Source organism: Bacillus rossius, chromosome 7, assembly GCF_032445375.1.
Source record: "Bacillus rossius redtenbacheri isolate Brsri chromosome 7, Brsri_v3, whole genome shotgun sequence".
Classification (NCBI taxonomy): domain Eukaryota; kingdom Metazoa; phylum Arthropoda; class Insecta; order Phasmatodea; family Bacillidae; genus Bacillus; species Bacillus rossius.
Genome location: NC_086335.1, coordinates 49,553,498 through 49,574,913, shown reverse-complemented (window position 1 = coordinate 49,574,913; position 21,416 = coordinate 49,553,498). Strand labels below are relative to the sequence as shown.

The 21,416-nt window shown below is 41.0% G+C and overlaps 1 protein-coding gene across 2 annotated transcripts in view; it reads left to right on the top strand.

Annotated features, from left to right (window-relative positions):
• LOC134533987 (integrin alpha-PS2) overlaps positions 1–21,416 on the top strand; it is a 285,777-nt gene that overhangs the window by 72,057 nt on the left and 192,304 nt on the right. The gene's annotated exons all lie outside the window — the stretch shown is intronic.

The window sequence follows — 21,416 nt, the reverse complement described above, 5'->3', positions numbered from 1 at the left end:
GTGGTTTCTTTAAGTGTATCTGACTATTCTGAGAAACCGATCTCTCCATGAAGGAGTTTTACTCTTAATGAGACATGTCATTTTATTTGGAGTTACATTTAATTCGATAATTTCTGCTACTAAATCAAAACTTGTAATATTTTTATCATGTGGAATTAAAAAATATAATTACTCAGTCAAATTAATATTACGCCATGAGACATCTGTGGAGCACCAACATGCAAGACGAACTTCCTTTTCCTTGGAGTCTAGCGAAGCCATCTTTCTTTTACGATCGTTAGTGAGCATCCCGCATCCTGCATTAAAGAACTAAATATTATTTACCTGCAAGCAATACGTGACGTCATCTGTTGTTGAAAAGCAGAACTAGTTGCAGCAAGTACTTTTGTATGAGATAAATTAACTCTCGCTGATGAAATATGAAAAAATTTCTATTTAAGTATTGGATCTAATTTAAAACTCTTAGTTTGCATCTGGCATTAGTCACAGAAGCTACAATGGATCGTGGTTTGTTATCTGCAGCTGAATCGGAAGGAAGCCGCTGTATATACTGTGGTAAGGATTTTGCCATGAGAAGGAATGCTAGACGTCATGAGAAGAATGATTGTGCTAGAAACCCACTACGCAACATGTTAAGCTGTAATCGTTGTAGCAGGTTGTTAACACGAATTGACAGCTTAAAAAGACATGCTAGAACATGTAAAGTCAAGACTACTTACGGCATAGAGGACACCGATGGATCCACTAGACTAAAGAAGAGTGATCTGCATTACGACAATAATTTTCCTTGTCCTGAACGTGATGGTATTAGCTCACCCGATCGTGAGGAAGAACATAAATTGAAGGCTGCTAATGGCTTCGGGAAGACTGAAACTAATGGAAGTATCAACACCGTGAAAGGTGAGAATACATTCAAGCCTATATTCGGTAGATCCTCCATTCTTTGTAAAAATGATGGACTCCTAAAAAGGAAGCATGAAGACGATGAAGACACTTCGACATCATCGATAGCGAATTCATACGGTAATCTGGGTGAAGAGGATGTCTTCTACAGTGATTGTTATAGTGACTCTGTGGCTGTTGACAAAGGCATTGACTGTGATGCAGTGGCGTAGCCAGGATTTGCATATGGGGGGTGTTAAGAAGCATGGCCCCCCACCCCCGTATTAAAGCGGGGGGTCCGGGGGTCCTCCCCCGGGAAAATTTGGATTTTAAGGTGTAAAATAGTGCTATTTTAGCAGTTTTCGGTACTTAAATTTAAATATTGTAATGGTAAAAATTTTATTAATTTTAATATGAAATTTGTTTGAGTGATGAATAAGAAATTAATTAAAGATTTGGTGCTAAGGGGGGGGGGTTCGAACCCCTAAAACCCCCCCCTGGCTACGCCCCTGCTGTGATGAAGCACCTAGAGCTGACAAGATCGAAGAATGTGGCGATGTCCTGAGACCGAAACGATGGAAACGTCGTGTTATAATAAATAAATCCGATAATGCTTATTATGATCACTGGGACGATTGTGATATTAACAGTATTTATAATAAACAAGCAAGTAAGATGGTGGTAGAAGAGATTGATTACACATCATGGAAAGATCCAAACATATTGGTTGACCGGCTAAGACTTCTACATGACTCGCTTTGTGCAGGAAACTATTCGTGCATCAAAGAAATATCCTTCATACTCAAGGAACTGAGGAAAGCTGGCTACATACAATAATGGCTTCTTTTACTTGTATTTGTGTAATGTTGAGAAGTAATTAAATATTGAAAGTAAAAATTTTATGTTTTTATTTCTTGTATTCTGATTTCCAACTAAGCCTGTGTGTTTCCGCTACTGTATGTGTGATCATTCCGTTTCCTGTGTGTACTGCGTGTATACGTTTCGTTTCCTGTGTGTACTGTGTGTACGTTTCGTTTCCTGTGTGTACTGTGTGTACGTTTCGTTTCCTGTGTGTACTGTGTGTACGTTCCGTTTCCTGTGTGTATACGTTTCGTTTCCTGTGTGTACTGTGTGTACGTTTCGTTTCCTATGTGTACTGTGTGTACTGTGTGTACGTTCCGTTTCCTGTGTGTGCTGTGTGTACGTTCCGTTTCCTGTGTGTACTGTGTGTATACGTTTCGTTTCCTGTGTGTACGTTCCGTTTCCTGTGTGTACTGTGTGTACGTTCCGTTTCCTGTGTGTAATGTGTGTACGTTCCGTTTCCTGTGTGTACTGTGTGTACGTTCCGTTTCCTGTGTGTAATGTGTGTATACGTTTCGTTTCCTGTGTGTACTGTGTGTACGTTTCGTTTCCTGTGTGTACTGTGTGTACGTTCCGTTTCATGTGTGTAATGTGTGTATACGTTTCGTTTCCTATTGAATTTATGTAATAAAATTTTTTTAAAAGAACTTGTGGTGTTTTTATTTTCTTAAACCAACACTTTTTTAGTATTTTTTTTTAAAATTAAAGATGTTTTGTATCGGCCAGGGATCGAACCAAGGACCTTAGTCGATCCAATCAATCATTATATGGATTACAAATTTATTTAATTAATTTTGGATTTTTTCCCGCTTTTCTAGCTACATTATTACATGATTTCAAGATGGTGGTCGAATTTCAAGATGGCGGGGGCACCTCCATAATAAATGATTACTGCACTGTAGCGGGTTAGAATAAAATTATCCAGATGGGAATGTCCTCTATAATACAAGTACACACACAAGATGGTGTACTCCGGCAGGTGGTGGCTCCTGGTAGCATGTACTGAACATAAAATGACGGATCCATTATGGCCGACAAGGACAAAGTCAAATTTCAAGGTCAAGGTCAAAGGTCAAGGTCAAAGGTCAAGGTAAAAGTTCAAGGTCAAGGTCAAAGTTTAATGATAATATACAAGGTTAAAGGTATGGAGAACAGAACATTATACTAACATGACGTCAGCGCACTCTAGCAGACGAAAACAAGATGGTTGCCTCCAGCGGACAAAGATAAGATGGTGGACATGACGTCATACCAGCTGATGGTAAATACCTTGTTATTGGTGGAGGTAGGTCAGTCTGTAGGTGGCTTCTGTGGCAGAAGGATCTGATTTTTTTATTTTTTGCCCTCACCGGTTTCGAACCAAGGACGGGAATCGATATAATCAATCAGAATTCTATTAAGTTAATTTTTTGATGAATTTTGAAATTTTTCCCGATTTTCTAACATACAAATTACGGATTTCCAAGATGGTGTCTAAATTTCAAGATGGTGACTAAATTTCAAGATGGCGACCATAACGATAATTGCAACATTAATAGGATCCAATATGGTGGTCGTAACGTAAAGTGTAAGAATGACATGGTACTCAACCAAGATGGCGGGTGTAACGAAATATGCAACATTTATATAATCCAAGATGGCGACCGTAACGATAACTGCTACAGTTTTTTTTAATTCGATTATTTAAATTTTTTAATGATTTTTAAAATTTTTCCCGATTATCTAACATAAAAATTGCGGATTTTCAAGATGGCGGGCGTAAAGAAAATTGGAACGGTGACGTCATAATTCAAAATGGTGGATAACAAAATGGCGGAAAGTTCGAGAAAACGAAATGTCGTCATCCAAGATGGCGGATCCAAGATGGCGGATCTAAAATGGCCGCCGGGGTCAAGGTCAAAGGTCACGGTCACAACCGTCCGAGATGGCCGCCGCCGTGACGTCACAATCTAATATGGCGGACATGGTATCCTTATTCCTAGAAATGGCTTAACTGAAGCTTGAGTTAAGGATGCTTAAGCCGTTTTTAGGAATTTGGGTTCTTTCTAGGGCAAAACGACTTTAGAGGATTTTCGAAATCCTAATTTTTGAATTGTGGAATTATTTGAGATTTTTTGGCGGAATTTTTTTCCACAGAAATGGAAATTTTGGCGAATTTTGAGGAATTTTGGCGGATTTTGGCGATTTTTGAGGATCAAAGTCAAGGTCAAAGGTCAAGGTCATCCAATATGGCCGCCGTGACGTCAGAGATGGACGTGACGTCAGAGATGTGACTCGGCTCCCCGCTCCACAGCCAGAAGCCAGTGCCAGAACATACTATCCTATACTACTGACGTGTGTCTGAAAGTCAGACAAATCACTACGGACATGTATTTTTCGTGTCTCGTGATTGGTCGAGTTTATTTCAGGTCCATGACTTCTGTCAGAACACCAATCACAGTAACTCAGTGCGGAAGCAAACGCGTTCTGAATGGCCCCAGTCAAAGAAGGCATGGGATGGCTTCTCTCGCAGACGGTCGCCAGTAACAAGAAACCGTTGGCAAGGGCACACCTCATTGCAATCTAATGTGTGCTCAGATTTTATTTTCGCTAAAATTGCCTGCCCCATACCAATCGCGAAACATAGGTGATGATACAATTTTTTTTTGACACGCAGCTTCTCTCAAAAACGTTTCACTCTACTCATTCTGGTACCGGAAAATAACGCGAAGTTTAATATTTGTCAACTGCTAGATGGTTAAAAGTATACGCCTCACTTTTGCTAGCAAAGAACTGGGACATTAGGTTAGGGAATTTATTGGCACTGTGTATAGTTATTATTTTTTGGAGCATACTTTTAATATTAATATTAAATATATTGGATATAGATATTTGTTTCCCCAGGTTAATATTAATAGTTAGCTTTTGTAAAAGTTATAGACTGCATTTCATCATCATTGAAGTTAATGTTGTAATATTTCAAGGTCATACATTTTTTGTTTGTTTTTGAAACATGTTTTATAGTAATCACTCGTTCGAGTTGTAGGCAATATTATAATCATCTAGAGAGTTTTTTTTTTATCGCTGGTATCACAGTCCCGTGGAAATGAATCATTATTGATAAAGACATTTATACCTTTTGCCTTTTTTGGTATTAATTCAGTTAGTAGTATTTTATTGGTAGCAGTATTTAATATACCCGATTCCGTACTTCCTCGATAATTAAGTATTTAACTCTGCTGTTTTCTTTTCGTACCACCGCTCTCGGGAGTTACTTTTTTTTTCTCGAAAATATAAATGATTTCTAGGGGCAGGCATATTTCGCGAAAAGATCTTAACGCCTGTTAGACTGCAACAAGGTATACCCGCACCTGTGGTTTCTTCCTTGTGATTGGCGGCCGTCTGCGAGATAAGTCGTCGCCTCTTTTTACCGAGCCACTCAGGACGCGTTTACTTCCGCACTGAATCACTGTGATTGGTGTTGTTACAATCGATATGTACACCTGGGGAGAAACTCACCCTGTCACGAAACACAGACGATGCTACAGTGTTTCAACTTTCATCTAGTCTCGGAAACCGTTCGCGAAATCTGCATGCCCCTAATGATTTCGCGTCTAGTTAAAAAAAAAAAAGATTTGCCTCTTGGACTGTGTGTAACTCCAACCAGGGAGCGGAGACGACGTGTGTCACGCCTGCTGGTGCTGAAACGCTGACAGATACGGCGACGAGGTAAGAACAAAGCTCTGCGGCCGCTACCGGCGCGGCGGCCCTGCTGTCCGGAGTCTGTCCGGAGGCTGTCTGTCCGGGAGGGCGGACAAGCGGCGGCGGCAGGGAGTGGTTGACGTGCCCCGCCGCGACGGCGCCCCGTGCACGGAATGGAACAACGTCGCTGTCCCGCGGTGTCCTCCCCCTCCTTCCCCACAAAAACCCTCACTGGGGTCGCCCGGCGCGGGAGGTGAATAGCAAGCAGGCCTCCACCTCTCTCCCGAAGATTGTGTTTTACCCGGGCATCCGTCTCCCGCGCGCCCAGTCACGACGCGCATCCGCTGGTCGTTCGTCAGCGAAGACGTCCCTGAGCCCTACACCACCTCCCGGACCCACCCCGACTTACAGCGAGAAGTCGAGGCCGACAGATCAGTGATGCCTAGAGACTGGGAAAATTCGCGCTTTCGATGACCTCTAGGATAGACTCCACAACCCTCTACATACTCAGGCAAAGGCCACTTGCTCATTGGCTATTGACTCGTGACACTTGTCAACTGGGACGCTTGCGTTTCTATCATTTTTTGGTTGTAGGTTTCCCATTGGCTAAAAGTCCTTCATATAAACTGTAAGCCAACCACAGAAGCAATATAAATGTACAGTTGTTTGGATTCTAGCATATCGTGAAATGAATCCGCGAATTTTTCCGGTCTCTAGTGATGCCGGATCCTCAGAGACAGCAACGCGCTTTCTAGTTTCCACTGGGAGATCCTCTCTGTAACATGATAGTTAGGGACCGGAAAAATTCGCGGGTTCAATGACCTGTAGGATGAACCCCCATAGTTCTACGTACACTCGGTCAAATGCCACCCGCACTCATTGGCTGCTGTCTTGTGAGACGTTCCAGCGTAGCAGCCTGTGATTCGATAAAGTTTTGGTCGGGTGTTTCTCATTGGCCCAGAGTCATCCAGGTGAGTTGTGAACCAATAGCAGAGGCAGCACTGAGGTATAACGGTTTTTTATTTTAGCCTATCGCGAAATGAATTCGCGAATTTTTCCGGTCTCTAATAACAGTAAAATTATTTTCGGACGTTAGTAGAGACTGGGGGGAAAAAAATCGCGCTCTCAAGTACTTCTAGGACAGAGTCCACGAACCTTTAAGTAGGGACCGGAAAAATTCACGGTTTCAATGACCTCTAGGATAGACTCTACAGTCCTCTACACATCCCCTTCTCATCGGCTGCTGACTCGAGAGTTGTCTAGACTGGGTTACCCGTGATTAGACACTTCTCTGGCTGAGAGTCTCTCTCATTGGCCCAGAGTCTTCAAGATGAACCGTGCACCACCAGTAGAAGGATCGCAAACGTATAAGTATTTGAATTTTAACCTATCGCAAAATGATTTTGTTAATTTTTTCCGTTTACCTATGAGTATTTGGGCAAATAACATCAGCTCGTCTACTAACTCATGACACCTGCTAACCGGGCTACTTGTGATTCGTTTGTTTTTTTCTGTTGTTGAGGGTTGGTTGTTCATTGGCTCAGAGTCCTTCGGGTGAATTTTGGTCCAATAACTAAAGCAGCATGAATTACGCATCGCAATGATTTTTGGGTGGATAGGTGTCTCGTGGTCTGTACTATTCACAAAATATACATGAAATGATAACTAAAAAAATTAGGAAACTAGGGTAATTTTTGATTAAATAAGCTTGTGGTCTTCAACTTTTTTTAGGCACTGTAGAGGTCACGGAAAACAGCAATATTTTCCAGTCCCTAGTAATATCCAATGAAAATGCATAGATGTGGTGGATTATCGCGGGAAATATTAGAGACTGTTCGATAGGCTTCGACCATATTTGAAAACAGGTCTTTCCTTATTGGCTCTGATCGGTGACAGAAGCTCGTCCCACAGTAAACTCAGCCAATGAATAAATTCGTACTGTAATACAGAACCTCCGTGATTAAACATAAAATAACGCCGCCATGTGAACAATAGTCAGAAGAATTTTCATGGATTACAGACCGTAGTGGTGGAAATAATTTCCCAGATGAATCATTTCTAAAATTACAGTTCAAGTAATGGTTAACATTCTATAACCTGCCACGAACTACTAGCGCTAATTTGTAGAGACCGGAAAAAATTCGTGGATGCATTTCGCGACATTCTAGAATCCAAACACGTTCAACTTCGTTCTGCTACTGTGATTGGAACCACGTTTTATTAAAAAGGTAACTGAGCCAAGAATTAAACAACCTCAACTGAAGAAGAACCGAATCACAAGCAACCCATTTTAAACAGTTCTTCCGAGTCAGTAGTCAACAAGCAGGTTGCATTTGCCCGAGTGTGTACATGCATGGTCGTTGATACCAACTTGGTGTTTTTAACTTGGAATCACAACAGAATGTTGGGATCGAGTCCCCGCCTCTCGACGAGTTAGCGATCATGGTCACTGATAAATCCTTGTACACGGTGTGAATGTCGCGCTCTATTCCCCCCACCCCTTCCTTTCCGTTTCGCTCACTCCTAGAGTGGTTCCCGTGGGCGAAGCTGCCGCATGGGCGGACCTGCTGGTCCTTGCGCCCAGGCCGCCGCAAAGTGCAATGATTGCCGTATTAGGCTCGCGCCGCTACGGGCCAGCCTACCTGCGCAACCCACGTGCCGCGTGACGTCACGCGAGGAAAGTGGGCAGCGGCTGGGCACGAGAGGCTGCCTGACCCACATACCGCCAGGCATCTCCTTGCGCGCCCGTCTGGAGTTCGATTTGATCACGGATATATATATAACTATCTGCAGTATCAGGCGTTTCCCGGGCAGAACACAAGATGATTTGAGACCCGTGAATTTCGCGGATTCAATGATCTCCATGATAGACTCCAATATCCTCTACACACTCGGCCAAATGCCAACTGTTCATTGGCTGTTGACTTGTGAGTCGTCTCGACTGGGTGGCCTGTGATTCGACATTTCTATGAGTAAGGGTCTCTAATTGGCCCTCAGTCCTCCAGATTAACAGAGAACCAATGACAGAAGCAGCACTAAGGTATAATTATTTGAATTTTAGCATAACACGAAATGAATCCACGAAATTCACGAGTCTCTAATAACGATGATATATTGTCCGCGAGTTAAAGAAAAATGGATAGCGCTATATGACAGTGTGGCAGAAATAGAGAAATTAAACACAATTACTGTTTGTATGTCTATGACTAGGGACAGGAAAGATTCGCGGGTTCGATGACCTTCATGATAAACTGTACAGTCCTATATATACCAAAAAAATAACGCCAGTTCATTGGCTGCTGACCTGCGAGTCGTCTCTACTGGTTTGCATGTGATTCGATACTTCTTTGGTTGAGGGTTTCTCATCGGCCTGGAGCCGTGGAGACGAACACTAAGCTGATAGCAGAAGCAGCTTAAAGGTATAGTTATTGGAATTCCAGCGAATCACGAAAAGAATCCGTGAATTTTTCCGCTCTCTATGACCTATGTTTTTCTGTTTACCCATTGCGATCGATTGAACGGTTTAGAATAAGATTGGCTGCAGCGCCATCTAGCGGCAAGTTTCAAAAAAATGGATACCACATAAACCATCTCCATGAAAAATCACGTTCTATGTGCTAACTTTCAAAGTGATCGGTCAAACGGTGTCGGACCGGATTTGTATTTTTTTTTTACATGGGAAGAATTCGTGGACCAGGTGCGGTGTTTGACCTTTCACCTTTCTAATGTTGTCGGCAGTGAATAATTAGGCGTTTGTTGTAAACTTTGAAAGTTCAAGAATTTACATTGCCACATCTTTGCATGGGTGTAGACCTGCAAAATTCGGGTTATAATGTGGAGATAGGCTGGAATGTATATCATTACGCGTTTAAATGGTATTTTCATTGTGTCATGGATAAAGCGCACTTTCTCATTCGCGAAACGATTTCGAGACTAACTGAGAGTTAAAAAAATGGAAAATATTCTGTGTCTCGTTGCTGGTTGAGTTTCTTTCTGTTGCTACACGAATCACAGCCATTCAGCTTGGAAGCAAGTGCGTCTTGAATGTCCCGGTCAAATAAGGCAATTGCTTCTCGCGCAGACGGCCGCCAATAAAAAAGGAAGAAACAGCTGGTGCGGGCATACCTTATTGCTAGAGACCTGCAAAATTCGCGGATTCAATGACCTCCAGGATAGACTTTACTACACTCTACACACTCGGGCAAATGCCACCTGTTCATTGGCTGCTGACTTGTGAGTCGTCTGTGATTCGACACTTCTATGAGTGAGGGTCTCTAACTGGCCCTCAGTCCTCCAGATTAACAGTGAACCAATTGCAGAAGCAGCGCTAAGGTATAATTATTTGAATTGAAGCATATCACGAAATGAATTCGCGAATTTCGCAGGTCTCTATTTATTGCAGTCCAATAGGCGTCGCGAGAAATATATGTTTTTTTTTTTTAGTCATTGGGTAGTTTGAAACAGTGGCGGTTATAGCTTCAAAATTGACAGTCTTGTTTGATAGGTGGGAGGATTATGGAATACCTCTCAGTTTAGTGAGTGGGAACTTGAAATATTGATAAATAACAGCTTTTTAAATACCTATTTTAACGCTTTTGGCGTATAAAAATGGCAATTAAACTACACATAGTAAAGGGAAACAAAAAAAATTTCTACAAAGAAAATTGTTCAACTTAAAAATGTTTGCTTATACAACGCAACGTATAATTATTTGACTAGATAAAGATTTTTCAATCATATAAAAATGATAAAACAAAACATGCTAAAAGACTTGCACTAACGTAATTTAGAAGGGTCTTTTCAACCCGTAAGGTATTTTATATTCCGTTTGAGAATTTATATGGGCAGTGTGCTCATAATCAATATTAAAGTACATAAATTTGTATGACCCTGCCATATGAAATTTGAACAGAAAGTAAAATGTCAAAGCAGGCAATAAACAAAATACATCGACTTGTTTCTGTACAAGTGTGTGGAGTCTTTACTGTCAAATATATATAATTTTTTTTTGTTGCGTGGAAATGAATTCTTTGACCGGGTTTCGCGTCCGACCTTTCACCTTTGTAACGTCGAAGGGAGCGACGAATAATTGGGCGTGTTTCGTAAACTTTGAAAGTCCCATAATTTCCATTGCCCTGGCTTTCCATGGGTCACGCAGTTTTTTTAGATAGGAGGCGCGGTGGTTGAGTGGTTACAAAACCTCGCCTCCCACCAAGACGAGGTAGAACAGAACTTTTTCTCAAGTGGGGAACGTGGCGGACGTTTCCGTGGCATATTGGTTTTCTAAAGGTGCCCCCCCCCCCCCCCCGCCAGTTCATTCCGTCGTTGCTCCACACCCCATGTAATCTCATCTCACGTCAGGTCTTGTCCCTCGGGTAGGACAGCCGGCCCCATTCCATCCATGCAGACCCTGCCTCAGGCGGGAAACTACGAGTCGATTTCCATTTGCACATAGCATTTAGATACCTGAAAAATTATTTTTTTTCCTTTTGCTAGGATAAACTGAACACACGTGTATGTACGTAAATTATTCTGTGTCAATATTCTTTGGCTGATGCCTAGGGACAGGCATTTCTCGTGAAAATATTTTCGACATTAGCTGAGAGTTTAAAAACTGTAGCATCGTCTGTGTTCAAGATGCTTTCAGGGACATGTACTGTCAAGCACACACCACTCACAATAATTCAACGCGGAAATAAACGCGTCCATACTGGCCCCGGACAAAAAAAAAGGCAATTGCTTCTCTCGCAGACGGCCGCCAATTGCAAGGAAGAAACCTCTGTCTCGGGCATACCTTATTGCAGTATAATGAGCGTTCAGATTTGTTTCACGAAAAGTACATGCTCCTACAATTTTACCTTCCGTCCGGATTACATGTGATTGGGTCATTTGTAGGGGCAGGAAATTTTCGCGAAAAAATCTGAACGCCTACTAGACTGCAACAAGGTATACCCACACCAGCGGTTTCTTCCTTGTGATTGGCGGCAGTCTGCGAGAGAAGTTGTTGCCTAACGAGCCACTATGGACGAGTTTACTTCAACACTGAATTACTGTGATTGGTTGTTGTAACAATCGACATGCACCTCAAAGTAACTCACCCAATCACGAAACACAGACGATGCTACAGTGTTTTAACTTCCAGCTACTCTCGGGATCTTTTCGCGAAATTTTCATGGCCCTAGTCATTTGTAATCTGCTTAATGGTTTCTTGGTCTTCGGGACGTGTTAGAACTGGTTGTGATCCAACGAGAACGCAATATAAAGTTAAACATTTTGCATTATAGCCTCCCCAAATAATAACACGAATTTCGAATATTATCAACGTATGAATTAATATATTTTAGGGTTTTTATTTAATTTGTTTGATGGTATATATTCTCGCTAAACAAATACTAAGACAATAATAAAGTGGTTATTTTTAGGTCTGTGAAGGTTATTAATCCATATTTTTGACTGTCATGCACGGACAGGTGTTCGTCTTTGTTTGTCCAGTTGGGCCTCGGACGCGCACACTCGCTGTCATTCCACCACGGAGACAACAGGCCTACCTTTAATAGCCCCCGCCGAGAAGGCTGATAGACTTTCACGTGTCACGTGTGGGAAGGTCTCCCCGGGCGCCATGTGTGACCGCGGTTATTCGTCGGAAAAAAAAAATAATTAAAATGATAATGTGTTCTCTCGTACGCCTCGGGCTTCTCACCACACTTGCCGGTGGGTTCCTCTGTTCGCGGAAATAGGTACCGTCCGCGAGGTGGTTCGGTGACGTCACTGTTCAGCTCACACAAGGCACACAGGTTCTCGGAACACTCCTTACATCTGAGACGTATTTCTACATCTAAGTGCTAAAGAACAACGCCATGTTCATTTTTTTTATGAAATATAGTTTGGCGCCTTGTCCACTACTAGGGGATGTATTTTCCGCGAAAAGATATCGGAGACAAATTGAGAGTTAAAACATTGTTTCGTGATTGGTTGAGTTTCTTTCATGTACATGTTCACCGTTGGTACACGAATCACAGCCATTCAGCGTGGAAGCAAACGCGTCCTGAATGGTCTGGTCAAATAAGGCAATTGTTTCTCTTGCGGAAGACCTCCAAACACGAGGAAGAAACCGCTGGTGCGGGCATACCTTATTGTTATTGCAATCTAATTGGCGTTCAGATAATTTTTTTTATCGTGAAAAATACATGGCCCTAATAACGTGTTACTACTATTGCATAGAAACCTGAAGATAAATTAAGAAGAAACTAAACGAAAACTTACTCTCCTGAAAAGTTATAATTGTGTAAAATGGTATCCGGGGTGCGGATTTGAAGTCTTTCGTACAGAAAAAAAAACAATAAAAATATGTGAGAGAGTATTTCAGACTCGCCGGTAATGTGTAAACATATAACCCCGTTAACGAGTAACTGCATGTGTTCTCATTATTCAAATCTATACTAATATTATAAAGCTGAAGAGTTTGTTTGTTTGAACGCGCTAATCTCAGGAACCACTGGTCCGATTTGAAAAAATTATTTCAGTGTTGGATAGTACATTTATCGAGGAAGACTATAGGCTATATTATATTATCAATAACATTAGGAATCCTTACTAAAAGTCCAATTTAGAATCAAATGCGTTGGAGGGGGTTAGATACAACATGCAGTACACGTACGAAGTGTGCGTTGACAATGCCGCAGGCGCTAGAAGTTTATTTCCTATTGCCTATTAAGATTGTTGCCACGCACTAGATGCCTTATCATTCTTAATTTTCCAATACAAGTAAAAAAAACCTGTGTGATATTAACAACGAAGCAATCAGTACCCTCATATAGAATACATAGAGATAGTGTCAGGTATATATGTAGATATAGAGATAAATACAGATAGAGATATACATAGATATATAGGACTATAGATGCAGATAGAGATAAATATATATTTAGAGACATGGATAGATTATATGTATATGTGTAACTACTTCAAACATATTACAAAACAAAACTGAATGAGGCATTGCAATGCATGCCGAGCATTAGCAAGATAATGGAATCTTTTCAATATTAGTAATCCCTTATTTTTCAGTTTTTTTCTATATTGCTTTATAGAGTCTAGATTACATACAGACCAGGTAAATAACTATAAACTGGCAGAACAACGTCTGTCGGGATCTGAAAGTGATATAAATTATTTTGCACACTTGACATTCAAATTAAGAAGACAATTACTAACTACATCTGATCTCTAAACAGTTCCCCTTCACCCTGTGTTCAGCCCGGGCAACGCTGGGTACTGCAGCTAGTAAACTTATAATACGAATCTCGAGCACAACTTTTAACGTTTAACGTCCTTACAAATAGGCAAAACAAATCCCCATTTTAAAACCTAACTATAATTCTGTTTTACAAAATTGTAATAACCTGATCCATCCGAACCGAACCCAATCCAACACAACCGAGGTAGGTTAGGCTAATTTTTATTTATTTCCTACAATGTTTCTTAAATTCGGTGCTCTTAATGCAGTTTTGGAACAGTTATGATGCATTTAATGCGTTTGTGTAGGTAGACTAACTTAAAAGAATAAAAAGTCAAGTTAGTGCACTTGATGTGCTACAGGTAGTTTCGGAACAGTACTATGCTTTAGTGTGAACCGAACCCAGGTTTGGTTAGGCTCATTTTGTATTTATTTCCTACAATTTTTCTCAAAGTCGAGGCATTTGATGCGCTTCGGGTAGTTTCGGAACAGTTATGATGCAGTTCGTGCGCTGGTGTAGTCATGGTGGCTTAAAAGAACAAAAAATAAAATTAGTGCAATTGATGTGCTACAGGTGGTTTCGGAACAGCTAAGATGCTTTGGTACGCATGATGTGGGCAAGTTGAATAAGCAAAGTTGGCTCTTTGTTACGTGAAGAGAGGCTGGAATACATACTTGTATACAATATTGAACTGTGTTCACAATGGGCCATAGGTATTATTGACGCGTCCTGAATGACAAGTAACTAAATAAACGTTACAAAATCTGAATGAACCCAATCACATGCAATCCGGCCGGATGGTAAATTGTGGCGGCCGACCAATGGACGATAGGCACGACCAGTTTTGTGAAGTGGCGTTCATCTTGATACCAGGAAATAACGTCATTATTATAGGTCTCCGATCGTGTGGAATCCAGTGATTACCCGAAATGCTCCAGACATATTCCGGGATGGTATCTTACCATATAGGTAGAGGCAGCTAGTTTACGCGAAAAAAAAATTCTGAACGCTCACTAGACTGTATAATAAGTAGAGACCCGGAAATTCGCGGGTTCATTTCGTGTTATGCTACCATTCAAATAATTATACCTTAGTGCTGCTTCTGTCATTGGTTCACTGTTAATCTGGAGGATTGAGGGCCAATTAGAGACCCTCACTCACAGAAGTGTCGAATCACAGGCCAGCACCCAGTCGAGACGACTCAGAAGTCAGCAGCCAATGAACAGTTGGCATTTGCCCGAGTGTGTAGAGGATATTGGAGTCCATCCTGGAGGTCATTGAACCCGTGAATTTTTCGGGTCTCTAGTCATTATTACAGGTCTCCGATCTTTTGGAATCCAGTGATTACCCGAAATGCTTCAGACATATTCCGGGATTGTATCTTACCATATAGGTAGAGGCAGCTAGTTTCCGCGAGAAAAAAAAATCTGAACGCTCACTAGACTGTATAATAAGGTAAACCCGCGCCAGCGGTTTCTTCCTTGAGATTGGCGGCAGTCTGCGAGAGAAGTCGTTGCCTTATTCGACAAAGCCACTCGGGACGCGTTTGCTTCCGCACTGAATTGCTGGGATTGGTGTTGTGACAATCGACGTGTAGGTATCTGAAACTCACCCACACACGAAACATAGACGATGGTACAGTGTTTTAACTTTCATCTAGTCTCGGAATCTTCTGCCGCGAAATATGCATGCCCCTACCCATTGCACGAATCATTCAAGGAAATTAAATGAAGGGCGTGCGGAGCAATCATCCGATTTTCGTCTCTAAGCGCAAGGCTGTGGACTGACGCGCAGTCTTCGCGTCGTGCATGGGGCAACTGTGAGATTTGAGCAGTTGACCATTTTATCTCTCCTAAAAATACAGTTTATGAACGTAATCCGAAAACTATACTATTTATCCGCCTTTGGAGTAGTCTTAAATGCTTTGTGCAAACAGACGCCACATTGATAGGTGTGTTGAGTAGTTTTTAAATCGCGTGGTTCCTTCTGAAGATCTAAACCGTATTTTTTTAAAAGTAGGCTGGGCCCTTAATAGTTAATTTCATTTTTACTTCCACGTAAAGTTAAACCTCATTTATCAGTACTCGCTGGGCCCAAAGGCAATCCGGACAATCCAGCATAAATAAGCAGACTTACCGTTCACTACAATAAAAAAAAAACTACGTTTTGTAACGAAATTTCGTAGTATACGTGTCCTATACTGTTTACAAGTTTTTAAAAAATATAAAATTTACTTGTTACGTAATATATAAACAAAGAATTCATCAACTGTATTCTTTTACAAACTCGTATGGCGTTTGCTGACCGTCTTTATTTTGCATAGACGTAGAATACAATTGTATTTTTTTTTAATTTTTTTTATGTGAACATTAAATAAGTAGGGACTGGAAAAATTCGCGGTTTCGATGACCCCTAGGATAGACTCCACGATTCACTATGTACGCGGGAAAATTACACCTGCTCATTGGCTACTGAATCGTGACACCTGCTAAACTGGGATGCTTGTGATTAGATACTTCTTCCGTTGAGGGTCATTCATTTGCTCACAGTCCTTCAGGCAAGCTGTGTTCCAATTACTGAAGCGGCAATAAGTTACACGCACTTGGATTCTAGCCTATCGCGAAATGAAACCGCGAATTTTTCCTGTCTCTATAAATAAGGTGTCTATAAATCTGATCCGGGTTACTTATCCTGATATCCAGATCATCAACGAGACCCGTATAAACGAAGGTTTTGCTGCACTAGTTAGATTGTGTTGGATCTGGTGTTGTAGTGATGACGGCGGGTCGCGATTCGTTGCTCCTCTGTTATCTGGTTCTCGAGAGAAGGCGCTGGTGTGGGAAGGAGACAAGGAAAGGGGAAAAAAAAAAACTGGAGACCAGCGAGGTCTTTGGGCGGCGGCCCGGACTTCTAAAAATACGCGTCTCTGTTGCCCCCCCCCCCCCCCCCCCCCTTTCCATCAAAGAGCCTTCCTCCTAGCCAGCTGTCATCCCGCGGAACTCCGCAGTCGCTCGCTCGCTTGCGCAAGGAGGGGAGAGGTTTGGCAGAGATACCGCCCTCCGAAGCGCAGACGCATCCCCCCCCCCCCCCCCTCTATTTCTCTTTCTTCACCGGCGGCATCTACACGTGCGTAGCGCGCACCACGGGTCGAACAGCTATGAAAGGTGCACTCATAGCGACCGGGGATAAATTCGCGGATTCTAATTCACGTTAAGCTAGAATCCAAGCTCGTTCACATTCATGCTGAATTAGTAGAGACAGGAAAAATTCGCGGGTTAGGTGACCTTCAGGATAGACTATAAAGTCCTGTATATACCAAGGAAAATAACGCCAGTTCATTGGCTGCTGACCTGCAAGTCATCTCTACTGGTTTGCATGTGATTCGATACTTCTTTGGTTGAGGGTTTCTCATTGGCCTAGAGCCGTGGAGACGAATACTGAGCTAATAGCAAAAGCAACTTAAAGGTATAATTATGTGAATTCCAGCGCATCACGAAAATAATTCGCGAATTTTTCCGGTCTCTATGAATTAGTGATTGGACCGAAATTTACCCGAAGGACTCTGAACCCATGGAAAACTCTTAAAAAAATAGTATCGAATCACAAGCATCCCGGTTAAAAGGTGTCATGACTCATGAGTAGGGCCATGAAAATTTCGCGAAAAGATCCCGAGAGTAGCTGGAAGTTAAAACACTGTAGCATCGTCTGTGTTTTGTGATTGGGTGAGTTACTTTGAGGTGCATGTCGATTGTTACAACAACCAATCACAGTAATTCAGTGTGGAAGCAAACTCGTCCTTAGTGGCTCGTGCAAACAAGGCAACGACTTCTCTCGCAGACGGTCGCCAATCACAAGGAAGAAACCGCTGGTGTGGGTATACATTGTTGCAGTCTAGTAGGCGTTCAGATTTTTTCGCGAAAATTTCCTGCCCCTACTCATGAGTTAGTAGTCAATGAGCATGTGTTATTTGCCCAAGTACGTATAGATCGCGGAGTCTATCCTAGAGGTAATTGAAATCGCGAATTTTCCCAGTCCCTATGCCTTCATTATTGAAAAAAGAAATGCGCAAATGCGCATGTGTTATTTGCCCAAGTACGTATAGATCGCGGAGTCTATCCTATAGGTAATTGAAAGAGCGAATTTTCCCAGTCCCTATGCATTCATAATTTAAAAAAAAAAACACACCAGTGCGTGGAAACCACGCGCGTTAGAAGTGAAACTTCACAGATATCAGGGATATGCAATTGTTTTTAGGGTACTCAAATATTTGAAAAACGCGTAATCGTGCGTTGAAAGTAGACCTTTATTTACTAAGTATATGTCCTCGCCTTCAATGGCATATAATAATTAATTAATGGATGTATGATAGTTAAAATATTGTATAATACCCTAGTGGATATGTCTATAGCTACAATTTGTCTCATTTCTATGATAACACCGGATCCAGTCTCAGAGTTGAGGATAACGAGTAGCGAAAGAATGAAAAAGTATGTAAACTTTTACAAAAGCACTGATTGTGAGGATGTTTCAATGTTTTCCTCGTCAAGGGTGTATGGGTGTTAGTGAGGCGCGTTGATAAGCGCGATGCTCGCTGGTGCTTCTAGCGCGGTATATATAGCCTCTGAACTGGCGTGCAGTCTTCTCGTCGTCACAGGATAACTGAGAAATTTTAACGGTGACCGTAACATTATATTGCGGAGAAAGGAAGAAAAAGGTGCAATGCAGTCCCTTAAGTGCTTTCAGGAATCTGTACAGGTTGATTTACGCCTAAAACTTACTCTGAAACCATGCGTTTTAGCCATTTTAACTCTTCTAAAAATACAATTTAAGAACTTGATCCGAAATTAAAAGTACTTTTCGGGCCTCAGCGAACACTTAAATGCTTTTCGTAAGCGGATCCCACTCGGATATCTTGAGTAGTTTTGGAATCGCGTTGTTTTACCTGAAGCTCTGCGCACCTTGTGTGGGGGCCCGGGTAGGCGGAGCCCAGAGCCATCGAAGGATATTCGTTACATGCCTGTACGTTACGTATGTTACACACGTTAACTCCGTTAACCTACTCATTTCCGTTACCCTGTGATTCTTATATTACTCTACCGGCTGTAAAAAAAAGTTTCACTTGAGATAAAACGGTGACACAGAACAGTTGTCGTCATGTGCACAACATTTGATCCGCATGTCTTACAACCTACTGATTTACAACTACGCTTAGTACGGACGTGTGCATGGAAGAAGTCGTGCGCATAGGAGGGAGATGAATTTATTTCACGGACACGTAAGACTGAAAGTAGATAAATATTTTGGTGGCAAGAAAATGTCGAGATGTTACACTGCTGAATAGATAAATAATGCCAATTATCTGCAAAACATAACCAAAGATTAATGTAAGCAAAAAAAACTATGTTGTTATTACAGATAATTGCATAATCTATAAAAACCTAAATTAATTTCATTATCAAACAATTGTTTTCATAACATGCTGATCAGCTGCCGCGGAATAATTAGCTGATAGTTAAAATATTTATTTAACGAACATTACCAATTGATGCTTGATGCATAACAAAATGTCATTGGCAAACATTACTGCATAAAAATTCAATAGGGAACAGATTTTTCACAGGTCGTGTGCACAGCCTGCTATGCACTAGCTGATTTTTTTTTTTAAATTGAGGGTACCAACACGTTAAAAAAATACGCGTAAAATAAATTATTTTAATAAAATAATTTTGCTTTAGCGAAAACTTTCGCAGTGGTTGTAGAACGTCATTCACTTAAACATAATCCAGATGCTGAGTGTTCTATCTTAAATACTTTCTGTATTATTTACAATAACTATTCTGGTCAGCTTTATCTTAAAACGTATAGGTACCAACCGTGGGAAGCACTTTAGACCATAAGTTATATAGGTTATTTTCAACCTATTTTGTTGTGATGAACCTGCAGATAACTTAGTTGGTTTAATTCAGATTCACCGCGAATAGTACATTTTCTATGATTTTTATTTTTTTTTATTTTTTCAAAATAAATGTAGGAGCGGTACCATGGATTCACGGAAAGTTTCTCAAAACAATAGTACACGTTAAAAACTTTGATTACATGTTTTGGAATGTCACCAAATATGTTTATAGTTAGCGTCTTGCTATTGCGGCGCCTCATGTTTTTCTTAGTGATTTTTCTATTTTTTTTTATAATGCATGAAGATGTGTCGGGAGAAAAAAAACAATGCTGGAATGACGGAGAACGGTATTCAGGTACCGAAGTTACGCATTTTAATCTGCTGTTGTCGAATAATGTGAATTTCGAAGATGCCTGCCTATTTGTACGAAACCGATCTCAATCTTTGCATGCAGATGATAAAGTTACGTGAATAAACATTGTTGGAAGCCACATAACTTTAATTTCAGGCAGATTTTTGTTAAATGTAAATTTGTTTTGTCTCTTGACTTCAGTTTACAGTCGCACATTAAATGTATATTAATAGTTGAAGACTGCACACTTGGACCACGTGTTGATTACCTCTTGAAAGAGCTTCATTAACATAAAAAAAATGGGTGCTTGTACTTATGTACGTGCGTTAGAAGTACAATTTATTTGGCGTAATAAAAAACTAACTTTAATTTTGCATTAATAGAAATTAAATAATAAATAGGACTGGAGTGATATAATAAATAAGGTTGGTAAAGCATATACTCATTCAATTTTTAAATTTTAAATATAAACTCAGTATTAAATATTAATATCAACACGTGTATGAATTAAATTAACTTTATAATTAGGTAAAATAATCGAGATGAATTAAAATTAATAATGGAAATCAATATATATGCTGGATGTTTATTTTCATGTACCAACTTTAGCTATTTATTAAACAATAATGTGATAATTATAATGCAAATAAATTATACATACGAGAACATAACCTCACGTAAAAAAAAGTTTATACACAATTTATATCACTAATATTCACAATAAATACATGCTTTTGACTATATGGACCAGAATTAAATATCAATGTAGCTTTTTTTCATCCTGTGCGCATCGTAAAGTTTCAGACTCATAATTTTTTCATAGCGCGCCTAAAGAAGCATAACTTCAAAAATTTCGGCACGTTCCTGGAAGTATTATATTTATGTTTTCTTAGGCTTCTTTCATGTGAAATGACCTTGTGTTATAAAAAAAAGTGTTAAAAGGCTCTGTGAAAGTAAATAAATTTGGTTCACGTGAGGTATTTGCAGACATGCTGTATTTCGTCACGGACGTTTATTTGACACGTGTTGCGGTCTCCAAGCGGCGCAGACTACACAATGTCGTGGGGCCCCCGCGGAGCAGCGACTGCCGGAAGTGCGGTGTGTGACGTCACGCGAAGGCGGGGGCGGGCTGCTTCCTCCCCACCACCTCCCCCTTCCCCCACTCCCCCTCCCTTCACCCTCCTCTACAGTGACTTGTCCTGCCGGCGGTCCCAGTATTCTGCGAAGAGGCGGGGCCCGTTGCAGTCATGATATACACAATCACTAGAGACCTGTAAAATTCGCGGATTCATTTCGCGATAGGATTGAGTCCAAATACTTTTTACATTATTTTGCTTCAGTGATTGGGCCACAGTTTATCTGAAGGACTCTGGGCCAATGACAAATCTTTTAACAGAAGAATTAGCGAATCACGATCATTCCAGTCAACAGGTGTTACGAGTCGGCAACCAATCAGCAGATGTAATTTGCACGAGTGCATAGAGGATCATGGGGTATATCCTTAAGG